Genomic DNA, 6,181 nt, shown 5'->3' with positions numbered 1-6,181 from the left:
TCAGATCCGACAGATCATGAGGCATTGCAGGATATACCCATAGGGCAGGAGACAACAAGCATAGAGGAGATGCAGACATGTAGGGCCACCATAGCAAGTCAGCATGATTACATTGCCACATTAGAGAGATAGAATGCTATCTTGAGGACAAAGCAGGATCAGTTCAGAGCAGAGATAGCCAGACTAACAGCGGCTCGAGAGACAGCGATAGCCTAGACACAACAAGCAAAGCAAAGAGTGACTGAGTATATTGGGTCGATTAGGGATGCCAGTGCATGTGAGATGGCACAGATGTTGGTAGAGACTAGAGATGAGATGCGCCAGTTGAGGACACTATATGAGAGTGTAGTTCCACTAGAGCAGAGAGCAGTGACATATCGGTCACGGTCGAGGACAGAGAGCAGGCCACGCTCTCGGAGGTTAGTGAGCAGCATGGGGGTGAGTGGACCTATGAGACCACCACAGCTAGGACCGGGGATAGGAGGGACATCATCTTTGAGACATGACAGGGATGAGGAGGACAGAGGGAGCACCCAGTGAGAGAGGCACGTACTCTTTATGATAGAGACATATATAGTTTGACATTATATACTCAGCCTGCGAGCCATACTTAGGACAGATAGTCCAATTTTGTACTCCGATATTGTTTTGATATATGATATGATATGCAACTATATGATGGGATGCAATGTGTTATGGCTTATGTTTACATTCCATGTATGGATGTCTTATGCAGTATTTATGTACCATTGTGGAACATGTATGAATATATTTTTATGTGTTTTTGATGCATTTATAATATGAAATGGATAAAATGTTTTTGTATGGACTTGATATAATGCAAATGTACTAATCAATGAATGCAGGATGCAGCTTATGTTTTTGTTTTTTTGGAGATCGGAGAACTAGACCGAACTGACTGCCCAAACTGACGGAAGAAATGTTATTAAGAAGAAATTAGACAGAGGACAGTTAGAGATGAAGAAAAACTTGCTTTCAGCAATGCACAGAAGTAGGTGAGAACCTTTATTTAATGTAGCAAAGCAGATGCAAAGCATCATGGCATTGAAGGCCAGAGCTAAAGCACAACCCCTTTTGCAAAAGACAGACACATCGCACACAAGGAATGAGTGAAGCATCCTAGGGTGCATACATCAAGGGTCGAGGTATGTGCGGTGTTCACAAAGCGAACGTACTTATCATAGACACCCAATGATATAGTTGCCCCAGTTTGTGACAAACATTCCACAAACAACAAACACAACAAAAAAGAGGAAAGGGACCATGAACCATCCCGATCACTCTAAATCACACAGTGACATCATCGAGCAACATAGGAACATGATCAAAGCCAAAGATAAATCAATAAAAAGATAAGATGCACAAATTTGACCAAGTCAAACAAACACTCTAATCGTCATTGCCGAAGGTGGAAAACAAGAAGGATCATGTTGTCTGGTTTCAGGGAATGCGGTACCCCATCTAAGACAGGACACAGTCTGGTTTCGAGTATACCACACCCTGTATAAGACCCATGATAATGTGACAAGGACAAATGATATTGACGTTGATTGATTGATATGACAATTGCGATCAGTTTGAATGTCTGGTTTGATTGAAAAGTTCATCTGTTAATATGTGATTTCATTAAAGCACAATGTTGTAACATGTTATCTGTTTGTTGTCTACACAAATGTTTGATCGATTTGTCATTGGATGTATGCTCAGCGATTTGTCTATGCACAAAGGGGACCATTTATTGACAAAATGCAAAATGCCAAAGGAATTGTTTTTGGATTTTGATGTTTTGAAAAAAATTTATTCGTTTTTTCAGGACTTTATTTGACTTTTTAGAGATTTTTTCAGGACATTATTTGATTTTTAGGGATTTTTTCAGGACATTATATGATTTTTAGGGATTTTTTCAGGACATTATATGATTTTTAGGGATTTTTTTGGGACATTTTATTTTTTATTTATTTTTATTATTTCAGGACATTATTTGATTTTTAGGGATTTTTTCAGGACATTTTTTTTTTGGATTATTTCAGGACATTATTTGATTTTTAGGGATTTTTTCAAGACATTATTGATTTGAAAGCTCCAGTAATTGATCATGACAAAGGGCGCGCACCCAATGAAAATTTGAAAGACATATACAGCGACCAGGACCAAAACACATGCACAAGGACTGGAACCTGAGTATGCAAGACAATGATGTTGACCAATCATAGGCTTGGAACAAAACATTGGGTCAGGACAAGGATCTGCGGGGGGAAGGTATAGCTAGGGGTCATGATAGATGACGAAGCAATAATCTTTTACACATGGCGCCTGTTTGCCAAGTTTTCTCCATGGTACTTGCCCAAAGCACCTGTTTGCCAGGTTTTCACTAAAGGGCGAATGATTTTTCTTTACTTACCTTTTGTTTTTTCAATTTTTCACTTTTTTAAAAAAAAAATTGTATTTTTTTTTTTTTTTTTAATTTTTTTGAGCTTTTTGATTTTTTTGTATTTTTTCAGGATCATATTAAAGAACTACTTGACAAAAGAACTATGCCCAGTACTTGCAAAGGTGCATGCTATTTACAGGATCTAACAAAGGTTCACCTTCTGGGGTTGCAAGCTGATATGCCCCTGAGCCATAGGCTGCAGTAACTATGAAAGGCCCAACCCAATTAGGCTCAAACTTTCCTTGGATGATGTCAATAGATTGTGCATTCTTCGGGTTCACCTTTAAGACCAAATCTCCCACTTCGAAGTGTCGCCCTTTAACCTTCTTATTATAAGAGTGACGGAGACGGTTTTGATATGCCTACAAATGTGTCAGGGCTGTCTGACGTTTCTCATCTAGCATCTCAAGCTGATGCAACCGAGAGACTCTATGCATTTCATCATCAATCAAATGTTGCAAGGAAACACACAAAGAGGGAATTTCCACTTCTAAGGGTAAAATGGCTTCCGCACCATACACCAAGGAATAAGGTGTTGCGCCAGTAGGTGTGCGGATGGAAGTGCGATAAGCCCATAATGCTAGATTCAATTGTACATGCCAATCTCGACCAGCGTCATTGACAACCTTTTTTAGGATTTTAATGATGGTTTTATTTGATGCTTCGGCTTGACCATTGATAATAAGGACTGGAGAGACGACGTTGGATGCGAAATTTTTCACAGAGTTCCTTGAAATCTTTATTTTTAAATGGACGACCATTATCTGTGACAATTGCAAGGGGAACCCCATATCTGCATATGATATAATTCAGTAGAAACTTTGAAATTTGAACACCAGTGATATAGGTCATGGGGATAGCCTCGATCCATTTTGTAAAGTATTCTAAGGCCGTAATGATGAATTTGTGTCCATTTGCAGATGTCGGGTGAATCTTGCCAATAAGATCCAATCCCCATTGAGAAAAGGGCCACAGAGATATGATGGAGTGAAGTTCTTGAGCTGGAGCATGAATGTAATTTCTATGGATTTGGCATTTGTAGCATTTCTTGACAAAATCATGAGCATCCTTTTCCATAGTGGGCCAATAATACCCAGCATGAATCAACTTTTTAGCTAGACTCAGACCATTGAAATGGCCCCCACGTATACCATCATGAACCTTGTGTAAAGCCATTTGTGCCTCGTCAGAATCTAAACACCGAAGGAGGGTGTGGTCAAAGGAACGACGGTAAAGGGTGTCTGTGATGATGACATATTTGGCAGTTTGGCAGATGAAGGCTCGGCATTGGTTAGAGGAAAGGTTAGGTGGTAAGGTTTGGGATTTCAAATATTGATAGATGTCATTGTACCACGGGGAATTAGGACCAACAAGAACACACATCACATCTGCTGTCAGAATTTCAAAAGAAGGGACAAGCAACTGTTCGACCAAAAATTCACATCTGTCCATATTGTGGGGCATATTTAACATGGAAGCAATAGTTGCCATCGCATCTGCTAACTTGTTTTGAATTCTTGAAACTTGACTGAAATGGATAGCCGTAAATTTTGTCTTGAAGAAATCCACCATATGCTTGTAGGGAAGAAGCTTTTCATCCTTTGTTTCATAGTCATCATTCACTTGACGGATGACTAACTGGGAATCTCCATAGACTTGCAAATGTGTGATGTTCCAGTGGATTGCTACTCGGAGTCCTGTGACCAGAGCTTCGTATTCAACAATATTATTGGTACAATGGAAAGTTATTCTGTAGGATTTGGGAATAGCATCACCTTGAGGGGTGACAAACAATATACCTGCTCCAGACCCAAATTTGGTATGGGATCCATCAAAATATAATTTCCATTCATTAGAAGATGTGACAGCAAAGACTGATTCATCTGGAAAATCCATCAACATTGGATGATCATCATGAATAGGTGCCTCTACAAGTTGATCCTCTATAATTTGTCCTTTTATTGCCTTTGTCTCAATGTACTCAATATCAAACTCACTAAGGATCATAACCCACTTTGCTAGGCGACCTGTCAAAGCTGCCCTACTAAGCAAGTATTTCAAGGGATCAATTTTTGCAACTAGCAATGTCTGATGATTTAACATATAGTGTCAAAGCTTTTGTGTTGCAAATACTACTGCTAAACATGCCCATTCAATAGTTGAATAATTCAGCTCATAGCCCACTAGTGTCCGACTGATATAATAAATAGCCCGTTCTTTGCCTTTCTCATCCTGTTGGGCTAAGAGAACTCCCAGTGTCGTTTCAGTTGCAAAGATATACAATATGAATGGCTTCCCTTATATAGGAGGCATTAGAATAGGTGGCGACAACAGATAATCCTTGAGAGTTTGAAATTTTGATTGACATTGCTCAGTCCATTTAAAAGTGACACCTTTATTAAATAAATGTTGGAAGGGATGACATTTGTCTGCCAATTGAGCTATAAACTGACAAATTGACTGTAACTTTCCTTGCAGACTTCTTAGTTGACGGAGATTTGAAGGAGGAGACATATCCATTATTGCTTTAACCTTTTCAGGGTCTACTTCAATGCCTCTGTGAGAAACAATGTACCCTAATAATTTACTGGCTGTGACATCAAAGACACATTTCTTCAGGTTAAGCCTGAGCTTGTAGGTTTCCATTCGATCAAAGATTAGGCCAAGGATGGGTAGATGACTATCTCTTGTGACGAATTTGCATAATAGGTCATCAACATATTCTTCCATCAAAGTATGCATAAAATCATGGAAAATTGTCGTCATAGCTCTTTGATATGTTGCTCCAGCATTTTTAAGGCCAAAGGGCATCACATTCCAGCAGTAGGTACCCCAAGCACATGTGAATGCAGTCTTATGTTGATCTTCAAGAGCAATACGAATTTGATTATATCTGGAAAAACCATCCATCAATGATAGCATCTCATATCCAGCAGTCATGTCAACTATGATGTCTATATTCGGCAGTGGAAAGTCATCTTTAGGGCATGCTTTATTAAGATCCCTAAAATCCGTACAGATTCTTATGCCCCCAGTTATTTTGCTAACTGGTACCAAATTTGAAATCCAATCTGCATAATCAATTGGTTTGATAAAGCCCACATCTAATAATTTTTTGAGTTCCACTTTGACCAAGAGAGCCACCTAGGGATGCATCTTTCTGAGCTTTTGTTTGATGGGCTTGGCATCTGGTTTTAATGGCAAGTGATGAAGGACTAATTCAGGATCAAGGTCGGGCATATCTACATAAGACCATGCAAAGTTGATCTTCTTCTCGAGAAAGAAATTGACAAAATCTATCCTTTCTTGTTTTGATAGAGAAGCAGCGAAATAAATGACCTTAGGGTTGTCAGGTGTAGCCAAATTTATCTCTTCAGTCATTTCCACAAGCAATGTTGATTTATCCTGACTTGATGAGGGTATGTCCAATCTTCCACCTTTGAGCACCTCAGAGAGGTTTTCACCTACAGGTACGTCTTGTATTTTTACTTTTTCATGGTCAGAGAGTGCCTTACGGTTTTCACTCAAAGACCCATTCTTTTGATTTTTTAGTTTTTCTTTTTCATTTTTATGACTATAAGATGGAGTTGACTCCCCAAAATATGTTGTAGAATCTAAATCAATAGCAAACCCTGCCTTATGATCACCTTGTGGTATGCCTTCCCGTAGTCCAAGGAATTCTGCAATTGCTTCGTCATTTTGAAAACAATCCAATTTGAGTGGTTCTTG

This window comes from Cryptomeria japonica, chromosome 1, assembly GCF_030272615.1.
Source record: "Cryptomeria japonica chromosome 1, Sugi_1.0, whole genome shotgun sequence".
Classification (NCBI taxonomy): domain Eukaryota; kingdom Viridiplantae; phylum Streptophyta; class Pinopsida; order Cupressales; family Cupressaceae; genus Cryptomeria; species Cryptomeria japonica.
This window is presented reverse-complemented; position numbering follows the sequence as displayed.